The following is a 22,963-nucleotide window of genomic DNA, read 5'->3' as shown; positions in this document are numbered from 1 at the left end:
GCCCCAACCCCCCCCTCCCCCACGGGCCCTGCTCTGTGTGTGACGGGGTAGAGCCATAACCTCCCCATTGGCCCTGCCCTGAGTGTGACAGGGTGCGGCGCCCCAACCCCCTGATCTGCCCTGCTCTGTGTGTGACAGGAGGCGGTTCCCCAACTCCCCTATCGGCCCTACTCTGTGCGTGACAGGGGGTGGCATCACAACCTTCCAATCTGCCCTGCTCTGTGCATGACAGGGGGCGGCGCCCCAACTCCCCAATCAGCCCTGCTCTGAGCCTGACCAGGGGCTGCACCTAGGGATTGGGCCTGCCCTCTGCCACCTGGGAGCAGGCCTAAGCCAGCAGGTCGTTATCTCCCGAGGGGTCTCAGACTGCGAGAGGGCACAGGCCAGGCTGAGGGGACCCTCCCCTCCCCCCCCCCCCCGAGTGCACAAATTTTTGTGCACCGGGCCTCTAGTATCTTTATAAAAACTAATCTTATTTGGGGTCATCATGCATATTTTTTGGCATGTTGGATTGATTGGCTTTAGCTTCTCCTTAAAAGTTACAGCTCTACCCTGGTCAGTGTGGCTCAGGTGGTTGAGTGTCATCCTGTGCACGGAAGGATCACTGGTTTAGCCTCCCAATCAAAGTTTCTTTCTCCCATCAATGTTTCTCCCTCTCCCTTCCTCTCTTTCTAAACCAATTAAAAACAACAACAGTCACAGCTATATGGTGTTCTTTTTATTCTTCTCATTTAAACCCAAAGAGTACTACATGTTGGTTCTATCTCCAAAACCCCTAACAGTGCTCGCCAGACATGCATTAGGCACCTTTCCTTTCCTCACTCTTCCCTCCCCTCTCCAGATGGAATCTTCATCTGTACACTTCCACCAAGAGCACTAGAAGAGGTCTTTCACCTCTTGTTTATCAAGTCAACTTATTCCATCCTGTTCAGTCTTCTCTGTGATTTCACTTCATCAATTTTCACCTCTCCCTCTCGTATAACTCCAACCTTTGCCAGCCTTCTGCACAGATACATGCTCAACTCTCTTTTTCTATTGAATTTTTGGGCCTCTTTAATGTTCCCTTTAGCTTTTCGTATCTCTTCTTCTTTCCTGTTCACCAAAAGTTCTTGAAAGAGTTGTCTCAAGCTCACTATCCTTACTTTCTCATCTCCCATTCACTTCTCAACCCATTGCAATCTGGCTTCTCCTTGAATCTGCTGCAACTGACTCCTGTTCATGCCGATGCTTATCCCTCTGCTGTGGTTTCTCTAAAGGCCTCCACTGTGAAGCTTTCTCTCAACCTGCCTGTAAATACCTCTTCCTGGGAGCTTACTACTCTTTAGTCCTTTATGAAATTCTAAGACTTTTTATGTCTAACTCTTAGCCTATCATCTAATAAGATAGATGCTTAGTTAAGTGCTGGTTTAATGAATGAATCAATAAATGAATGAAAACTCTCAATTCTGCATCTACAGTCCAGTTCTCTTTCAGATGTCCCTGACACATACAGCCAGCCATATACAGAATATCTGAATATTTCATCAGAATTTTAAACTCAATGCATTCAACACTAAAATTTATCATGTTTTCTTGAAAACTGACTTAAGTTCATGATCATTGATTGTAACACCAGTATCATCAGTTTCATTAGATCACACACACACACACACACACACACAGACACACAGAGAAATCAGTCTTGCTAGACTCTTTCCTTTCCCGCGCCAACTTATTTGAGTCAGTCACTAAGACACACCAATTTATCTTTCTAAATATATTTCAAAATTATACCCTTGCTTTATTCTCACTGCTATCGCTTTAGTTAAAAATACATCATCTCACACCTCAACAATTTTAATAACATCCTCACAGGTCACTTAACAGCCATTATCATCCCCTCCAATTCATTATCTGCACTTCTGTGCAATGCTCATTTTAGAACTCAAATCTGACTCATTTACTCAATAAATATTTATTGAGTACCTACTAAATTTCAGATACTATGTAAGGCACTAAGGATATAGCAGTGAACAAAACTAATTCTTTGCTCTCATTGAGTTAACACCCTACTGAGAAATGATCATCTTGCTTCTCTAATTATGACCTTTCCCCAGTTTGCAATTATCTGTGGTAAAATTAGATAGGAACTCTTAAAATGGTGCACAAGTTCCCTTCCCTATACAGTCAAGTAGCTCTCAGTCTGATGTGTGCATTCAAATCACCTGATTGTTATTTAAAATGTATCTTTGCAGGCCTTCTCTTAAAAGATTTTGCCCTGGCTGAGTGGCTCAGTTGGTTGGAGTGTCATCCCATACACCAAGAAAAAGTTGCAGGTTTGATTCCTGGTCAGGGCACATACCTAGCTGTGGGTTCTATCCACAATGGGGGAGTGTACTAGTATGGGGAGCAATCAATTAATGTTTCTCTCTCATCCATTTCTCTCTCTCTCTCTCTCTCTCTCTCTCTCTCTCTCTCCCTCCCTCCCTCCCTCCCTCCCCCCTCCCTCTCCCTCTCCCTCCTTCCTCTTTCTCTGTATCTCTCAAAAGTCAATGAAAATATATCTTTGGATGAGGATTACACCATACACAAGAATAAACTCAAAATAGATAAAAGACTTAAGTGTAAATAGTGAAACTATAAAATGTCTAGAAGAAATCTTAGGCAGCAATATGTTTTCTGATAAATCTCCTAGGGCAAGGGAAACACAGGAGAAAATAAACAAATGGGACTACATCCAAATAAAAAGCTTCTGCACAGCAAAAGAAACCAACAACAAAATAAAAAGGGAGCCCACTCAATGGGAGGACATATTTGCCAATGATACATCTGATAAGGGGTTAATATTCACAATATAAAATATTCATACAAATTAACAAAAGGAAGACAAATAATCCAATTAAAAATGGGCAAAGGACCTAAATCTTAGACACTTCTCCAAAGTGGACACATAGATGGCCAAGAGACATTAAAAAATGCTCAAAGTAACAAATCATCAGAGAGATGAAAATTAAAATGACAATGATGTATCACCTCACACCTGTCAGAATGAGTACTAACAATAAATCAACAAATGACAAGTGCTGGCGAAAATGTGGAAAAAAGGAAACCCTACTACATTGCTGGTGGGAATGCAGATTGGTGCAGCCACTGTTGAAAACAGTATGGAGTTTCCTCAAAAAAATAAATATGGAACTCCCATTTGACCCAGTGATCCCACTTCTAGGAATATATCCTAAGAAATCCAAAACTCCAATCAGAAAGAATGTATGCATCCCTATGTTCACAGCAACACAATTTACAATAGCAAAGATCTGGAAACAGCCCAAGTGCCTTTAAGTAGATCAATGGATTAAAAAGCTGTGGTACATTTACACCATGGAATACTATGCAGCTGTAAAAAATAAGGATCTCTTACCCTTAAAGGCAGCATGAAGGGACCTGGAGAGTATTATGCTAAGCAAAATAAGCCAGAGAAGACAAGTATCACATGATCTCGCTCATATGTTGAATCTAATGAACAAAATAAACTGGTAAACAAAATAGATCCAGAGGCATGGAAGCATGCAACACACTGATGAATATCAGAGGGAAGGCAAGGGTGGGTGGGAAGAGATCAACCAAAGCACTTGTATGCATTTAAGTATAACTCATGGACACAGGGTGGTAAAGGCCTAGTGGGGGCAGGTGTCAGGTGGAGGGGGTCAATGAAGAAAAATAGGGGGACGTCTGTAATACATTCAACATGGGGATAATAAAAAAAAGATTCTGATTCTGTAGGTCTGGGGTGTAGCCCTCAAAACTGGAGTATCTTTTGACTCCCAAGTGATTTCAATACAGATATTCATGGCTACACTTTGAGAAACACTTATCTTTACTTTGCCTGCTTGTCAAGCCTGACATCCTGCCACTTCTTCCTGTTAATCTTACACTTTAACAGTATAAACTATTTTAGCTTATTAACTACAATGAGATATTTTTTACCTGTGTGCACTCACTTATGTTGGTTGTATTAGGCTATTTAACACAGACGCTGTAACAACAACAGGAAAACCAGTGACTTACTACAATGGAATTTATTTCTCTTTTACTCAAAGTCCAATGTAGATATTCCTGAGTAGATACCTTTTCTAGGTGGCTCTCTTTTAAGTGACTACTCAGTCTCCTTCAATTGGATCTAGGTTCCTTCTGTCCTGAGGTGCTGCAGATATTTGTCCATATAAAGAAAAAACAATATGGGAAGGAAGGCACACTGAATAATTAACCACTGAATACTAGAAAGATGGCATATGATTTCTGCTTATACAGTGGGGCCTTGACTTATGAGTGTCCCGACAAACGAGTTTTTTGAGATACCAGCTGTCTCTCGGCCGATTTTTTGCATTGAGTTGACAGAGTAATTTGAGTTAACGAGCTTTTTAACGAGCTCCTTAACAAGCTCGGTCTTGGAACGAATTAAACTCGTAAGTCAAGGCCCCACTGTAGTCCAGTCCATTGGCCAGAAGTCGTCCCATGGTCTCACTTAGCTGCAAGGGGAGCTTGGAAATGTAGTCCTGGCCTTAAAACCTTTTTCCTAACTAGAACTCCACTCACAAACTCTGGTCAACAGAGACAACCCTGCTACCTTCAGCCCTTCTGACTATTAAATATCCATGTGCCCTCTTCTTCCACCCCACAGCACACATTTACTTCCCCCTCCATAAGGGCTCATCCAAAGTCCTGTCTAGTCACTGTATCTAGCTCAGAGTCCATGGTTTCTGAGTGATGTGCAGTCTCCTCATTAGGTTCAGATGTGGCTGTTAAAACATCTTGGCCAAGCAATCTGGGAGGTAAAAGGACAAGTTATCCTTCCTGCTCCCACCCCCACATCCAGTATTCAGTGGTGGAGCAGGGACAGGGTAACCTCAGGACAGACACTCAGTTAGGAAAAGGAAGCATGTAAGACTCAGCACAGCTATGATCTTAGAAGTTATGGGATCTCAAGCATTTTGGAGGCCTCCTACCTTGATGGTGGGGTATTTTCTTGATTAGGCCCAGATATTGCTTTCTTATCCATAGTTCTTAGCCCCTGGGTCCATTTATGGACCACATTTTTCTTTTGCTTTCATGTGCATATCTTCTGGGCCACATCTGAGAAAGGTGCTGGGGGGCATGCCCTCCTTGGGGACTGCATAGCTTTTACTCCTTTCTTCTGCTCAGGCAACCTAGAGGATCTAACGGCTGTTATACCGCCTGAACAGTCCAAGACTTTTGTTTGGCGGTAATGTTTCTTCAGAACTTGGTCACCTTCTGATCTATTTGCTTATAGTCAATTTCAGGGGCCTGTAAGCATGCTCAGGAATTACCAGATATAGCACTTGGTACTGATGTATTTCATTGCTCCCTCTCCTCTGTGCCCCTTTATATTGCAACCTTAAGAATATCTGAAACTATGTGTGGGGCAGGTATAAATTAATATGATCTTTACACTGAACCACTTTAATCAATGTAAAGAGGTTTTAAATGTCTGTGAATCAAGACTATCTTTATTTTTAAAATTTCCATAGTTTAGTGTTTGGAAACCTATTTCTCTTTTACTTGAAGTCCAATGTAGCTATTCCTGAATAGATACCTTTTCTAGGTGGCTCTCGTTTACCATAAGTGACTACTCAGGCTCCTTCAATTGGATCTAGGCCCCTTCTGTCCTGAGGAGTTTTGATGCAGTCAGCTTTTCCACCATGCAAAGCCTTATGTATTCGCTGTCTATGCTTTCTAAGTTCTGCTTGCAAGTCAGCCTGTTCTTTCCAAATCAGCACCTATTACTCACACTCTGTTTTTCAGCCTCTTCTCTTAGAGCTGTGGACTGAGTAGGCACGTCTGCCTCCCTAGTCACCATATAAAAAAGTTTGACAGGTGTTTTGCTTCTACATAACACAAACTGCCATCTTTCTAACCTTTGATATCCGTTTTCTTGCCACCTGAGAGCCAAGACAATGTCACATTGGTCTATTCCACTCTTCAATAAATTCATAACTGCAATTGCCACAGACCTCAGCAGCCTGCAGGTACCGATGCCATCCCATTCATAATATTAACTCGAATGCCACTGGAACATGCTCACAGTCCTACTTAAAGGATCTGCAGATTTCTGACAGGTCCTCCCCATATTATGAGAATCATACTGGATTTCCAGACAAGTGGGCTTGCATTAGGCTGATTTTGCTCTTCTGCCAGCATCCTCTGGGCACTGCATGTTGGTCCAGCTTCCATTATTTTCTGCTGGGCACTTGCTGGGCATTTCCATGTCCACTGGGCATCTCCCATCTCTTGCTGAGCATGTCAGTTTCTGCTAGTGCTCTTCTAACTTTCCTTCCATGATGAATGAAATTTCTCAGTGCCAAAAGAGTGCTGTATTTTGCACTGATTTGGCCCCTACACTGGTGCCACTCTTTGGTGTCATTCACAATGTCTGTGCATCATGTTTCAAAATTCACTCATGTACTTATGCTCCTACATCCTATTTCTGTGACACTCCTTGTTCATAGAGCTTAGACCTCACTATCAAGCCTATTATTGGTCTAGATGTGCCTCCTACACATACTGGCTTTCTCATCTGTCTCCAGGCACAGTCACAAAACTTTCTCCTGTCTTGTCTTTTTCTCCTTGAGAAATCAATTTATTCAGCTGATCCCTTAGGATCTTAGACTCATACCTTTCAACATTTTAAAGATCTAAGACTAGACTTTCCCATGACCCCCCTCTACAAATACATAGTGTCATGTGAGTGGATAAATTTTCTCTCTTTCTAGATTATCCCTCTTACTTTGTTTAGCCAGAGAACTCCTGTTCAGTCTTCAAAACCCTAGTTCAAGGATGGCCTTCTGGGTGAACCAGCTCAACCAGTTCCACCTGTCACCAGATAATCTCACTTTCTAATCTGTGCTAACTCACTTTGTAGCTTATTAGATTGATTGGTAAATATTACCTTGCCTGTCTATCTCCTCTATGTTATAGTGAGATTTTTAAGTATATTCTATGTCTCCCATGTAGAAGGTATTCTGTCAACATTAATTTGTTTAATTTTACTAAATTTGCATCTTATCTCATCTTTATAGGTGGTAAAGCTTTTGCAACCTGGCCTCCCTCTTTCATATACTTGTGGATGAACTGGCTGCCTCTCAGAGAATTTGGAAGTGAATTAGGCACCATGTGATTCTGAGAGTCACAAAACATGTAAAGATGTACTCCCCTCCCTCGCCCCTCACTATCTGAGCAGTTGACTTACCCTTGATATGTCAAGGTTTTATCTGCTCCTAACAACACTTTGTCTCACCACATTATTTGAGTTGTGACACAGGCTCCTTGACCTAAGTCATGAGAAAACACGATACTGTTTTGATCTAAAAACTGCTAGAGAAAGTAATTGTCCTCTGAACCACATCTCAGACAATGCAGATACCAACTTAATTTTTCTCCGTCACCGCAGTTATTTATGAGGCAGAGGCTAGGAGAAGAGAGATGCTTCTAGATGGAAGGTGAAATATTCTATTGTAGAAGGATGTTTTATGAGGAAGAGAAAGATATATAATTTCTGACTCTGGGTTTGCATAGGCTCCAGATATCTTTTAAGTTACCATCTCAACACATTATTTAAGGCTCTGTTCTCTGGGATCTTGAAATCTTTTAGATGTAAAGTCCTATCATTCATGGGTAAACACTCCACTAACAATTGCTAAGTCAAGGACATTTTTTCCCGTGCACCTTCAAGGTTAAAGGGTTTCATTTGCTCAGAATGTATTTAAAAAATACATATATCTTACCTGAAATATGATTTTAATGATATTTGGCTTATACTGTATTATTTTCCATTAATTTCTTTAATGACAGTACCTTTTTCTGCTGTGGTTTGGACTTCGAATAAGGACCATGAGTAGAATAGGGGACTTAAGAATAAATCTGAGTCCTTCCAAGGGGGAAGCATTTCAGGGAATTCTCCCAGTGAATCTGACTCTAACACTGAATGGTCACAGGCACTGGCCTTACACCCCCAGATTGCACAGATGAGGTGATTGCTATAGGGAGGGTGGCTTCAGCAGGGCTCTTTAGGTGGTAAGGTCCGTTTCTTACTGCCTCTTCCTAGATGAGGCGAGTCCTGAACTGACCCTGAAAGGAGCTAAGGGTGGGGCTGGCACATGCTGGGAAGGATATATGACAGAAGACAGCGATGGGCCAGAGAGAGGTTTAAACAAGCCGGTGAGCAATCAGTGGAGAGGAGAGTGGGGCATGGAGGAAGGGGAAGGGGGAATAGGGAATGACAGACATGATAGAGGAGGGCTTTAAATTATAAAGTCACATGTTCTGGTGGAACTCTTCCGGAAGATATCAGAAGTCAGACTTGGTCTCTGGATCCTAGGAGTGGCCCAGACCCTATTCTCCAGGCTGCACAGAAGTCAGGCATGGCCTTAAAATTTCCTCTTATCTCCTCTACTCAGACACCAAACCAAAAGCTGACATCACCCGAAGCTGGGAGAAGCCAGTGACGCTGCAGTATCCACAGTGCCAACTGTGGGGGAGGTTGGGGCTGCCTGAGACGGACTGTAAAAGCTTTCCTCCCACTAGGCCAGTGTTTATCAACTTGGCATTACTAACCTTTCAGATGGGATACTTCCTTGCAGCGGAGGGGACTGTCCTATGCATTTAGAATGTTTAGCAGCTTCCCTGGCCTCTGCCTACTAGATGCCTGTGAGCAATGCCCTGAGTTGAAACAACCCAAAATGTCTCCAGGCATTTCCAAATGCCCCTTGAAGGGCAAAAGTGCTTCCAGTTGAGAACCACTTTCTATGTCAACAAAAATCACTCACCCTCAAGTCCTTGTTTCACTCAGAACATTCTAGAATATGACCCTGGAATTTTGAGCTGTTCTCCTAGATTTCAAACTTTCAGTCTCTCTGAACAACATACCTTAAACCAGAATGATGACCCTGAGAGAACAGGAGTCTGTTATTGCTGGCTGAACCCTCCACGTGGACTCCCGTTTCTATAAATGGAAAACTCTTTGAGAATAGAAAGAGCAGGAAGGTGTGGGGCATCTGAAAAGAGCTGATATAAGGAGTTCCAACAGACTTGATTTTTAATTCTCTTTCTGCCATGTGAATCTGAACAATTTACTTAATCTCTCTGGGCCTGTTTTCTTATTGGTAAATCATGATTAAAAAAACAACTCTCACCCCATTCCAATGAGGCATTTTGAGGAGAGGTAATGTATGCATATTGATTTACACAGAGCAGGTTTTCAATGAACAAACAGCAGCAATCACTGTGGTCAGATCACTCAGCAAGAAGCTGTATTTGGGGTAGTACTTAAGAATAATAAGAGTATAGACAGACTTCAGACAAGGGCCAGAGAAGAGGGGACTGTGGTTGTATTCCTACCACAATTTCTTATAAAAATGTTACTGTGGACCTAGCTTCTTATCAGCAATATGTGCAAGGAGTAGGATACAAAGAAACGCAAGCCCGGGCCATGACCTCCAGGCACATCAGAAAACCAAGCGCCTGGGCCAGGTGCACAGGGCAGGTATTATTCACATTTTTTTTTCTCAGAGAAAGTGGGTTTTGAGCTCCACCTTTGAGTCCTTTTGTGAAGCATGAAAGAGGAGAGAAGGGCACTCCGGGTGTAGAGAAGGGAAATCTCAGGTGTCTTTGGGGGAAGGTAAGAGGGGTGAGCAGCTCTGTTTGGCAGAGCCAGCAGGAAAGCAGTGCAGAAAGACTGGGGTGTGTGGCTGCGGGGGGCTGGGCTCATGAAGGACTGTAGTTCATGGCCCACCGTGAGCGAGTCTGCCTACGGGAGTGGAAGACAGTGAGGGTTAAAGAATAAAATCTCAGGACCAGAGGAGACCAGATGCTGAAGAGCCAGGTAGAGGCATGATAACAGTGAAATGTCTGTACAACCGCTGTTCAAATTACAGAGGTTTAAAAACTCCATTTTATCTGATGACTAAATATTAATAAGATACTAGTAGTTTGAATTGCTTAAACATTACTGAATTTTTAAACTAGCTGGCCCTTTTCTCATTTCATATTAGCCAATATTTTCTTCTGTGATATTCATTTTCTTTTTAATCACAGCATAGGCTTATTGAGGATATATCATCATTAGAACTTTTCATTTTATAGCATAGAAAATGCAACCTCATTTCTTTCATACTGTATTTTTAAAGAGCAATAATGAATCTCTTGAAATTTTTAACTGGCCATTTAATGGTAGAGTTACCTTGAGCTCAAAGTTCTTCTAGACAATCAATAATTGTTCTATAAAAATGCAGGAATATTAATTATTGCTGATACTAACTCTCTCATCCTCCCAGCTGTACGCTTCAATTTGATTCAAACATTACTCATCTTACACATGAGGATGGGAATAAATAGGACAGGAAAGTGCTGAATTAATGATCACCTCATTTCAAGACAGACTCTTCTGTTTTCCTGAATGTGTTTATGAGATTGGATAAGAGCACTGGTTCCTGTGTGACTGGTAAGAGATGACACATGAGAAGAGAGACTTTGAAGGCTCATAGAAAAGCTTTCCCTGGAGGGTCAGAGAGGGTGTGTGTGTGTGTGTGTGTGTGTGTGTGTGTGTGTGTATGTATGTATGTATGTATGTATGTGGTGTACCTATGGAGGAAGAGAAGGGTCCAGGGGCTAGAGACCAGATTTGGATCTAAAGGCAATGAAGAAACAATCATTGCCATTGATAGAGAAAGGAGGAGGTCCTATCTCAGGTCCAGTAAAGATCAAGGTCGTATCTTGATCACTGAAGTCAGTTTTAGGGAGCCAGATATCCAAGTACTTATTCAACAGTATTTTGGGTACTTATTAGGTTAGGCACTATTGTAGGTACTGAAGATATGATGAGGAATGAATCAGACACGGTTTCATTCCCTTGAAGCTTATATTCAAATGAAGGACAGTTTTTTTTGCACCTACAAATATATATACAAGATGATTCCAATCTAGAGGGTGATAAGTGCTGTGAAGAAAATGAAATAGGGTAAGGTAATAAAGAGCTTCAGGTTCTTAGGGTAAAGATTAAAGAGAAATCCCCTCATCCTCTGGCAGGGAGAGAGGAAAAGTGATCATTTTGAAATACCTCCACAGTGTCCTGTTCTTTTTAACAAAGGTCTTCCCTCAAGGAATACTCCTTTACTAGTCTAAACGAAATGGGTCTTACCAAAGCCTAACCAACTAAGGGTAAGGGATAAAGGTAGCACCAGCCTCCTCTAGCCATCCTGTCTTAGCCCAGGCAGACTATAAGACTGATTTCTAATCACAGGATTATAGAATGCTTCCCCTCCCCTACACCTCACCAGCAAGTCCACAGGACTCTGGTGTTACAAGACAATCACAAGGAAAAGAACTGCAAGGCTCAGACTGTATTTAAAAAGGTTCCTCTAGGGCAGTCGTCGGCAAACTCATTAGTCAACAGAGCCAAATATCAACAGTACAACGATTGAAATTTCTTTTGAGAGCTAAATTTTTTAAACTTAAACTATATAGGCAGGTACATTGTTATTAACTTAATCAGGGTACTCCTAAGCTGGCCTTTGCTAAAAACATCCTCAATCTGATGGAGGTACGTTCGTTGAAGTTGACCCCTTCCAACTCTCCCATCCACACTCGTCTTGTATACTTGTTTTGTCTATCTCCTTTCGTTCATTCTCTGTATATGTCCAAACCATCTCAACATACCTTTCTCAGTCCTCGACACTACATCTTCTTTCACTCCACAACGTTCCCTAAAATTAACTTAATAAACTTTACTTTTGTCAACCACGTGCGATTTGCAGACGCGACTAGCACTAACCACTGCACAATGAGACTGCTGACTGACTGGCTCACTCAACTCGCGCATGAATCGTGCCTCCCCTGCACTGCGTATCCCGCAGCCCGCCTGCACCGCATCTCCCGTCGCCCGACCCACCAACCGACCCACACTCGCCACTTCTTCTAAGGTCACTTCTTCAAAATAGACTCTCCCAGGCCGAAAACCGACTTCTGCGCATGGGCCATGAAGTTTCAATTGCACTGTACATGCGCCCACACATGGTATTTTGTGGAAGAGCCACACTCAAGGGGCCAAAGAGCCGCATGTGGCTCACGAGCTGCGGTTTGCCGACCACTGCTCTAGGGCAGTGGTTCTCAACCTTCCTAATGCAGCGACCCTTTAATACAGTTCCTCATGTTGTGGTGACCCCCAATTTCATTGTTACAAATTGAACATAATTAAAGCATAGTGATTAATCACAAAAACAATATGTAATTATATATGTGTTTTCCGATGGTCTTAGGCGACCCCTGTGAAAGGGTCGTTCGACCCCCAAAGGGTTTGAAAACAGCTCAACCCCACAGGTTGAGAACAGCTGCTCTAGGGAAACTCAAAAGATAACAGAGGAGACAAACATAAGGACACCTTTGACTCCTACAGCAAACAGTAAACTATCCCACTGGTAGCCAGATAAACATAAAACCTCACACTAAAGGCCCATTTACTGCAGTTTCCTTTACTCAACAATCATGTCTGCTTGCAGCAAAAATTACAAGGTGTGCCGTGCTACTGTGATATGATAAGAAATGTGTATTTAGTCTTTGTTTCCAGTTCCTGGCATAGAGCTCCCAAAACCCTTGGAATACCAGGAGTGTCTTTTGTATGCTAATGAGATGGCTGGTGGCAGGGACCTGGAGATAGCTTCAGGATGGGGGCTTGTCACCAGAAAGACCCAGGGGGTGATTAGAGAGCTGGAACTTTCAGCCCCACCCCCAGCCTCTGGGGAGAGGTGGGGGGCTGGAGAGCTGGGGAGTGAGTTAATCACCAGTGGCCAAGGATTTAATTAATGACGTTTACAAAATAAAACCTTTATAAAAACCCTAAACAACAGGGTTCCCCGAGCTCCTGGTTAGCTAACAGTGAGTTATTGCGGGAGTGGCATGCCTATTAGTAGAGAGGGCATGGGAGCTCCAGCCTCTTCCCTCACTCCCTGCCCAATGCATCGCCTCCATGGGCTGTTCCTATATAATTAAGTAAATGTAAGTGAAATGCTTTCCTGAGTTTTGTGAGCCATTCTAGCAAGTTATGGAACCTGTGGAGGGGTTGTGGGAACCCTTGATTTGAAACTGATCGGTTAGAAGTATAGGAAGCTCAGGACTTGCAGTTGGCTTCTGGAGTCGAGGAGAGGAGCAGTCTTGTGGGACTGAGCTTTTGACCCATGGGGTTGTTAGGGACAGAAATAGAATATCGGGGACTACCTATAATTATAAGAAATATTAATCATGCTCTGTTAACTGTGATTGTTCTGTTCTGATTAGAGAAAGCACATTCTAACCTGGCTGAGAGTTGTATGCCCTTGGACATGGGAGCTAACATTGGAATGCAGTCCATCCACCTTTCCCAAGAACTGCCTATCATTATGGAAAGATTTACAACCTCTTCTGGCTGAAACATCTAGTTCCGGAGGCGCCCACCCTTTGCAACCCCTCCCCCCCCAATCTGGTTTCAGAGGTGCCTGGTGGCACCTGTCCTCTACAACCTCCCTAGCCCACATTGCCTGTAAGCTGTAACCTGTAACAGTTATACCGTGCCTACTTTCCCATGCCTGTAATTCTTACTTTCCCACATAATCTTTTTTTCCTTCTACCCAATATACGAGCTAGCTTAGCTTATAGGAGGGCAGAGCAGATTTTTGTGGATGACCTGCTGTTCTCTCATACTGCCCACAGTATTGGAATAAACACTCATATGTGATTCAACCCTGTCTCTGCTTAATTAGCTCAAGTAGTGACAGGCAGCCCGGACCCTTAGTTGTTGGGTTACAGGGCCTATGCTAACTCTGGGTAGTCAGTGTTGAATTGAATTAAATTATAGGACACTCAGTTGGTATCTGCAGAGTTGGAAAATTGATTTATGTGGGAAAAACAAAAAGCAAACCCACCACACATTTGGTGTCAGAGTGTTGTGAGAGAACATGATACAAGTCATTGGGGCTTCAGGAGTTGGTGGCCCTATGGGGTTTCTCTAAGGAGGTGGACTTGAGCCAAGGCCTGAAAGATGAGAGAGCCATTCACACTCAGGGGAAAAATGAGCCAGACAATAGTGAGCAAAGGCAAGGCCCAGAGGTGGGACTGAGCTTTGCTTGAACAAGAAACAGAGATGCCTGCCAGTGGGGAGAGAATAAAGACAAGGTCAGAGAGGTGGGCAGGAGCCATGCATGTAAGATCTGGTAGACTGGTTAGAAGTTGGGATTTTATTTGACTTTAATCAGGTATTTCATATCTTCCTTTTCCATGATCGAATCAACATGGCTGCTCTGGCCTTTACGGTGAGGTGACCACTGCCCCAGGCCCCTCTAGGACAATTACAGTCTCCCTGTGGAAGGGCTGCCAAGTAAAACCCCAATTAGTCCCCTTACTGGCAGCCATTGGCAGCAAACCTCCATTGCTCAAACCCCCCCTGTCAGCCTGCAGCACCTTTAGCCTCCTGTGATCCTGCCTGTGTCCCAAACACCAAGGCTGTTCTGCCCTGGACACAAGCTTGGTTCTCTGGCCAAGTCTTCCTCCTACCCACCTAAGAGCGCGTCAGCCTTGCCCCTTAAGCCTCATGAATGTTTGACCCCGTTTTGACCCATTATTAAGATGAGGAAGATCTTGATCTACAGTGGATGGTCTGGTCCAGTTCTGGGCTTTGTCCTTTGCTCAAAAATAGCTTCTGTGGCCACCTGGGACACGGTGGAAGAAGCAGGTCTGTAGTCCTGCAACATCCAGACTGACCTTCAACCAGCTACACGTGCCTCCGCATCAGCTTGAGGCTGGCCTGCCTCTTCCTGCCTCCCCTAAACCTCTGCTCCCCTGCAGCCAGGTGAGAGCCCTGGAGCTACCCTCAGGTGTGGCTGTGGCAGATGGCAGAGAGACACATAGATAAACAAGTCAAATAAAATAATCATCAGGCTGCTGTCATTTCCAGGTTCTTTATTTTATTGAGTTCCATAGGATAGGCCTTCTCTTCAACACAGTGCATTTATCTGAGTAGCCCAGCTGACAGAGATAATCAGGGGCCTATAAACCAAGAGGAGGCACATTTGTGCTCATAAGTATGGCAGATATTTACCTATTTGTTCTGTTTACACTTATTCCTTATGAGCTATCAATTTATTTTGTGAAAAGCAAAGGTCATTCTCAAATATTTGTATTCCACATCCTTCATAGCTGTTATTTTTAATAATAGCCAGGATCATAAGCACCACCATTCACTGAGCTCCTTCTACATGCCAGCATAGTAACATGCCACCCCGCACACCCACCCACTCTGCTACATGCACACACACACAGATCTGATAGCAAGGCTGCAATGCAAAAGCTTTCATTCCAAGTTTTCAGATTAGGAAAGTGATGTTACTAGATATCAGGCAATTTGCTCAAAGTCGCCCATCAAGAAAGAAGCAGAATTCAAACCTTGGCCTTTCAGAGTAAAAAAATCACTGCTCTCTCTCTCAGGTGTTCTCAGGCTGAAGCTCCTGAGACCATCTGCAGAGGTTGATGCAGCTGTGGGAGTTGTCAGTGTTTTGTCACACCAATGATCACAACAGGTCAAAAAACGCCTTTCATTGGTGTCCACGGCATAGGAAAATGAATTTACTTTGCAACAAGAAAATATATTAGTAGGTTAACCAGTTATATGAGAACATATCATGCCACACTCCTGGCCCTTATACCATCTATAATACTGTGTTTTATTTTCTACTAGAGGCCCGATGAACAAAATTTGTGCAAGAGTAGACCTTCCCTCCCCCAGCTGCCGGCACCGGCTTCCCTCTGGCTACAGGCATGCACCTGGGACCTGGGCTTCCCTCACAGAGGGAGGCCCTGCCCACCTGCCATAGCCCGCTGGTTGGTGGCTTGGGCCTCCCTCTGCGGGGCTATCATGGGGCGATGGCTGGGCCCCCGACCAATGGTATTGCACCCGCCTTGGCTGGCCTGGTGCCAGTGGGTGTCATAGCGTGGTCCTGGATGGTTGTCCGGATGGTCATCTGGACGTTCGTCCAGTCTAATTAGCATATTATGTTTTAATTATTATAGATATTTCAGTCTCTGAATATGTGGCTAGTCTGGGAAGTTTTCATTTTGCCTCACCCATCCCTGCTGAGTAAGGGGCTTGAGTAAATCATTCATTTCATTGACTGAATGACCTCTGCCTTTATTCAGTGGCACTCCCTCTACTGCATGTCAACCCTCATCTTCATGCTTAGAGACTTTTAGAAGATCACTAACTATACCTTTAAGCCAGTTGGTATCATTTGATATTTTAAAATTTTTATGTTAAATACTATTGATTAATATTTAAAGGGTAATCACATACATAATATAAGTTTTAAAAGCTTCCAAAGGGTATATAGTTACATGTAAACCTAACTTCTACTTATTATGTATCTTCATGTTTCTCATGTGTCCTTGCAGAGACAGGCTGTACATATCTAAGAAAATGTATGTGTGTGCCTAACATTTAAACATACCAATTTAAATCACTCCTTTTGAGAATTGCATGTGCAGCATGTTATCATATATGTTAAAAAATGTTTCATTTACTAGGTAGATGGTTTTGAATGCCAATGTACCTGATGCATTTACTAAATGTATTATTTAGAGTGTTCTTAATGCCAAAGTACCAGAGACATTTACTGAAAATTACACTGTATTATTATATACAGTACCATAAAAGTAACCATAAACTCTTTACTGTGCTGGACTGGATACCAAGTATTATGCAATAGAATTGCTGACTGGCTTCCTGGTGAGCCCAATGGACTGGCACAGCTTCCAGTTGTGCCTTCACAGGGTAAGTCCAACTAAGACTAGTCCATGGTGCTGCCTATACAAAGAGATTCAATTGGCCTCAGGCAGTTCTTGATCCCTGGTTCATAATTCTGGCTTTTCTAATACCCTTGCTATCAGAAGAGCTACTGAACCAATTAGCAAGACACCAAAAAGCAATGGTAGAATGGTCAACTGCTTTAGTGTCAGGCTTACTCAAAGTTTTAAGTTTCACGAATTGAAAAATAACAGACAAATATGAAGAGAAAAGTTTCATTTTAGAAGTCCGATGGGAAGCTTTAAAAATGTTTTCATTTCTTTTTCAAAAAAGAATTTCATGCTCCTCAGGTTTTATCTTGGCTTAAGGTGATGCCCTGTAGTATGAACATGTCTCTAAAGTAGTTTGTTCTTATAGGATGGTGAGTATAAAACATTTTGTTATTGCAATCCTGGGGACCGGGTTCATTAAGAGAATCAAAGAAAAGGAAACGCAGGTTAGAGAAAGAGGAGGAAAAGTTCAGCTTTTTTCTTTTTGTCAGGCTCTCTGACTTCAGGAGGGATTTCTCCAAACACTCTCCTCAGAGCGGCCCCGCCTGGGAGTCTGCTTTTGTGAATGCCACACTCTGCTCCCAAACACCAGCTCGGGAGCATCCCAGGCTCCCTCGCCACGGAGTGGGGAAGGGCTGCATCTTGTCCCTGAGTTATCTGAATTTTTCCCTTTAAGTACATAATAAAAATTGATTGAACAATTTTTATTTGTAGTCTCCCATTCTACTCTAGAACTGACCTCTCAGTATTACCAGAAAGAAAAGGACTCTCATCAGCTCAGGCTTTGAGATGCACTGCAGCCTGGGTGACGGCAAAGGGCACAGCTCTCTCTGCACCAGCATTTCAGTCCTGTGATTCCTTCCTCAGAGGCTGATGGAGATGTCCACTGAGGCCACCTCGATGGGCCCAGGAGCCTTTACCCCTCCCTTTCCCCACAGGAGCGGGAGTTGGATGCTTGATGCTTGGTGAGGCCTGGAGAAGACCTTTGGCCAGAAGGAAAGGAAGGCCGTGATCCAGGGAACAGGAGCCGCGTTAAGCTTAGTCCAGATTGCACTGTGGCTATGCACGTCTGGCTGAGGACCCTTAGGGGTTGTTTACAGCAGGGTCACTTATTTGTTTGTTTGTTTGGCTAGGCCAGTGGTCAGCAACCTGCGGCTCGGCAAACCGCGGCTTGCGAGCCACGTGAGGCTCTTTGGTCCCTTCAGTGTGGCTCTTCCACAAAATACCGACTTCTGCGCATGGGCCACGAAGTTTCAATCGCACGTACGTGCGCGCCCGCATGTGGTATTTTATGGAAGAGCCACACTGAAGGGGCCAAAGAGCCGCATGTGGCTCGCGAGCTGTGGTTTGCCGACCACGGGTAGGCGAAAAGTTTTTTTCTGGATACTGTCTCTGGGGAGGGAAGATGAGAGATGGAGGAGGCACTTGATAAATACAGTTTACTTCCTTGTCCTTCCCATATGTGTCAACTTTCTTCTTGCTATTTCCATCCTCTTGGTAATAGCTGTAGACAGGTTCAGATGTGTAGATATTTCCCCCTAAACCAGATACCAGTTTAGTTCTGTGAGAGGCTGGGTCTGTGGCGCTCTGCCTGATGAGTGGTTTTCCCAAGGGGATTGACTGCCCGCTGAGAAAGGGGATGCGGAAGGAAATGGAAGATGCTGCTTCCACAGGCCAGTGGGCTATCCCGGGTGCCCAGGAGACAGAGTGACATGGAGACAGGGGGGGGGGCAGCCCCCTTGTTTCTGCACAGGATGTAGAGAGGCCCTGGCCCAGTGACTCCAAGGATTCTGGGTCATTTGGCACCTTGCGATTCAACCTTCCAGAGCATGGAAAGTTCGCCCTCTTGGCACCAACATCACCAGACCTTTGGTGGAAGCCCGCGGGTGTGAAGCTCTGCTGATAAGGGACACCTGAGTACTTTCTAAAGAATCCATGTGAGACTTCCCTGGGGACTTTAGAGCTACTGAGGCTGCATATTTTGCTTGTAGTTATATTACACAGGTAGGGGGGAAACACAGAGAAATGAGGGATTTTACCTTTAATGTGACCCTGTGTGTATCTGCTGTGTGAGTTGTGGTGAAATCAGTACAGCTACCCAAAGCATGTTCTTCAGCTTGTTGCTCCATGTCTAGTCACTAATGACATGAAGTTAAACCCCAGTGGAATATTGTTATACAGAGAGCATGTACATTGTAAGGAAGCAGGAAAGAATCATAAAACGACCCTGTTGTAAGCATTTCACATAAACAAGATCATTTCCATGAAATGATTCCAACAACCTGGTGAGGTTGCACTGCTATCCTTGGTTACAGATGAGGAAATTAGATTTAGAGATGTGAAGTAATTTCCCCAAAGCAACTTCATACTTTGTGGATCTTGGATATAAAGACAGTTCTCTCTGGTTCTAAAGACCGTGCTTTTGGTCCCAGAATAGGCTGCCTCCCCTGCGATTTATCTAAAATCTCACAATTCCCTAAACTGGATTGGAAAGGAAGCAATAGTTCACATTTTCCAGGCAGGGGAGCTGTTGGAGAATTCAACATTCTTACCTCACTGCACTTAATGGGTGTATGATTCAAGGTGAAGATATCTGTAGATTCTGTGGGGTTTTTTGCTGCTATATCTAAGAAAAGGGGAGAAAATGGGAGAACTATATCCTCTCTTAAGGAAGGAGAGAGATGAGGAACTATTATTTATCAAGTAGATACTATGGGCAGGCATAGTATTGGACACTGTATACTGCATGACACCTGTCTTCCAGTGTGGACCCTATCTTAGAGCTTCAAGAATAAGGGCTCCTGGTTGCTTACCTGGCCTCAGACTAAAATACACACACACACACACACACACACACACACACACACACACACACAGCCTAGCAGCCATTCAACACAGAAGCCTCTCACACAAATTTCAGGGAGAATCCTGCACTAAGCCACCTGCCTCCGGCACTGAGCTCCCTTCCTGCACAGTGTTTCTGCCAGCTGAGCCAGCCCTTATAAAGGCGTTTCTGGAATTGTATTTCAACCAACTCACCTGAGGCTTTCCCCTTCCATTGGAGCTGTGTAGCAATAGCCCCATTAGCATTTCATCAGCCAACCAGGGCAGCTCCATTTGCCTTTCCAACAAAGACTGAAGACTGCATTTCCCAGGCTGGAGCTGAAACATGGAAAGCGACACACAAAAAAGTCTCACTGGAGCAGAGCAGTGCAGGGCAAGCTGCTACCTGGAGAGGAGCCTGGCCCAGGGCCTCCTAATAGCTGTGCTGTTTCACAGTCATGCTTCATAGTTGAGCTGTATCACTACTGAGCTGTTCCACAGCTGTGCTGTATCACTACTAAGCTGGTTGCACTGAATAAAGTTTTCTTCTTCACTGCACCCGAAATTGGGAATTCCTGTTGGTGTTGAATTGATTCCAACAACCATCAGTTGACATTGGTGAATAGGGAAAAGTGGGTCCACTTCTACTGTGTGTGTGTGTGTGTGTTTTGTAATTCCAAGTCCTTCATCGATGAATATAAAGCAACATAAGTGCTAGATCCTTGGCTTTTGGGGAATTTAAAAGTGTGTTGAATATCAGTTCACAATTATTCAATGCTATAGATTACATAATTTTAATCACATAACGCATATATATTTATTTTGTTGCGTATTATTGCAATAATTTCATTCTGCAACTCTCATAAACAAGCAGAGGAAAATAAAAGAGAATGAAATCATGTACTAAAATGCATGAAGCAAAACTAAGAATGCCATTACAGTTCACAGATGAAGGAGAACCATTGGCCAGAGCAATAATGAAGACTCTTCAAAGGAGGTGTGACTTGAGTTTGGCTTTTGCTGGGTAGAAGCTAGCTGCTTGGGCTCTTGCAGACTAGCGTGCATTAATTAGATCAACCCTCTCGCCCCCACCACAGGAAATTTGGGTTTAAAAACTATTGTTTAAAGACATTAAAAGTTTCTAAGACAGCAAAGACTTGAGGGTCCTGGAGGCAAAACCCCTCAGAGATGCAGGTGTAACATTTTGCACTGCATTTTGCAAACTCTCATGTAGCAGCTGAGAGGGATTTTGAGAGAACAATGAAATTAAGCATCTGCCGTGGGAAAAAAACCCTCATAACTACTTGAAGCTTTGCACTGGGACCCTTAATGGGATACATTCCAGAGTAAAGACAAACTGAAAATGGACCAACTCTCACAGGGCCTGAAACTCCATCTAAATCACCTCAATCTCAGACGAGGTGAAGATTCCGGCTCCTACTTTAATTGGTGGCACAAGCAAAAGCGAATACTCTCTGGAGGCACAGGACATCAATCAGAGCCACAAGGTGATCATGGTTTTTCAAACCCAAACCCAAACAAAACCTCCCCAAAATAGGCATGGAAAAATGTAAGACTTGCCCCCCCAAAAGTCAAGAGGACCAAAGACTGTAGAAATTCACACATAGAGCCCGGGCCAGTGTGACTCAGTTAGTTGGAGCTTCATCCCATGGACCGAATTGCTGGTTCAATTCCTGGTCAGAGCACATATTCAGGTTGTGGATTCTATCCCCAGTCAGGGATTGTATGGGAGGCAACTGATCCATGTATCTCTCACCCTCTCTTTTCAATAAAAACAAACATATCCTTGGGGTGAAGATTAAAAAAAATTAAGCAAATAAAAAAAACACAAACAAGCAAGCAAAAAGAAATTCACACATAGAAAACCCACATAGTTCAGTTAGCAAATTTAAGTAACTTGTGTTCAAGAAATTAACAAATTGATGAATTTCCAGAGAGTAGTAAAAATGAAAGTGTCAAGTGGAATTTATAAAATTAAAAAAAAACCATAGTAATTGAATTTAAGAACTTATATGTGAGTTTAACAACAGATTAGGCACAACTTAAAAGTAAAAAAATGTCAACCTGAATTATAGGAAGAAAAATAATATGCATAATAGTTATATGAAATGTGATGAAAAGGCCTAATATTTAGAATAAAATTGTGTGAGAAAGAACGAGTGAGAAGCAGTATCTGAAGAGCCAAGGCTAAGATTTTTCCAAAACTTACAGAACTTCAAGCTGAAAGATCTAAGAACTACTTCAAAATCCTAAGTGGGATTAATATAGATACCCATGCCTAAGGACATCATAGTAAGACTGTTGAAAACTAAAGACAAAGAGAAGATATTAAAAGCAGCCAAATAGAAAAAGAAATAATATCATACAGAAACAATGGAAGCCAGAAGACTATGATTGACAACTTCAACATGCTGCTGGGAAAAATTCCTGCTAACTTAGAGTTCTATACCCAGTGAAAATATTATCCAAAGGAAGATAAAGTGAAGTTAATTTCAGACTAACAAAAACAGAGAAATTATTACCAGGAGACCATACTAATAGAAATAATAAAAGCTCTTCTTCAAATAGAAGTAAAATGATCCCAGAAGAAGTATGGAAATGCAGGGGAAATAAAGAACAAATGGAAAGAATAAATATGTGGGTAAATAAAAATGTCTAAAAAATATAATAAATATAGCATTGGATTGAAAGCATATTTAAGACAAGACAATAAAGGTTCAAAAGAAAGAAGGGGTAGCTGGAATTAAAATGTCATAAGATCTTTGAGTTGTCTATAATGTATATGTATTAGCTTGATTTTAATAAGTTAAAGATTGATCTTGTAATCTCTAGGGTAACCCCTGCAGTGGTTCTCGACCTTCCTAATGCCACGACCCTTTAATACAGTTCCTCATGTTGTGGTGACCCCCAACATAAAATTATTTTTGTTGCTACTTTCATAACTGTAATTTTGCTACTTTTATGAATCATAATGTAAATATCTGATATGCAGGATGTATTTTTATTGTTTGCGACCCACAGGTTGAAAACCGCTGCCTTAAAGGGTCATGAATAGAGGAGAAAATTGTTATACTTTGGGTTTACCCAAGAGCAGTTCCTGTGACAAGGGTTTGCATGCAAGTAGTTTATTTGGAAGATAACCTCCGGTAAAAGCAGGGGAGTGAGGATCAAACCCGGGATGGGAAGGAAGACAGTGGCATGCATCAGTAAGTAACTTACCTGTGGGAGAATCTGGAGGTTTATGCTGGGTTCATTG

This window comes from Myotis daubentonii, chromosome 7 (assembly GCF_963259705.1).
Source record: "Myotis daubentonii chromosome 7, mMyoDau2.1, whole genome shotgun sequence".
Classification (NCBI taxonomy): Eukaryota; Metazoa; Chordata; class Mammalia; order Chiroptera; family Vespertilionidae; genus Myotis; species Myotis daubentonii.
The sequence above is the reverse complement of the archived record's forward strand: the minus strand, read 5'-3'. Positions refer to the sequence as shown.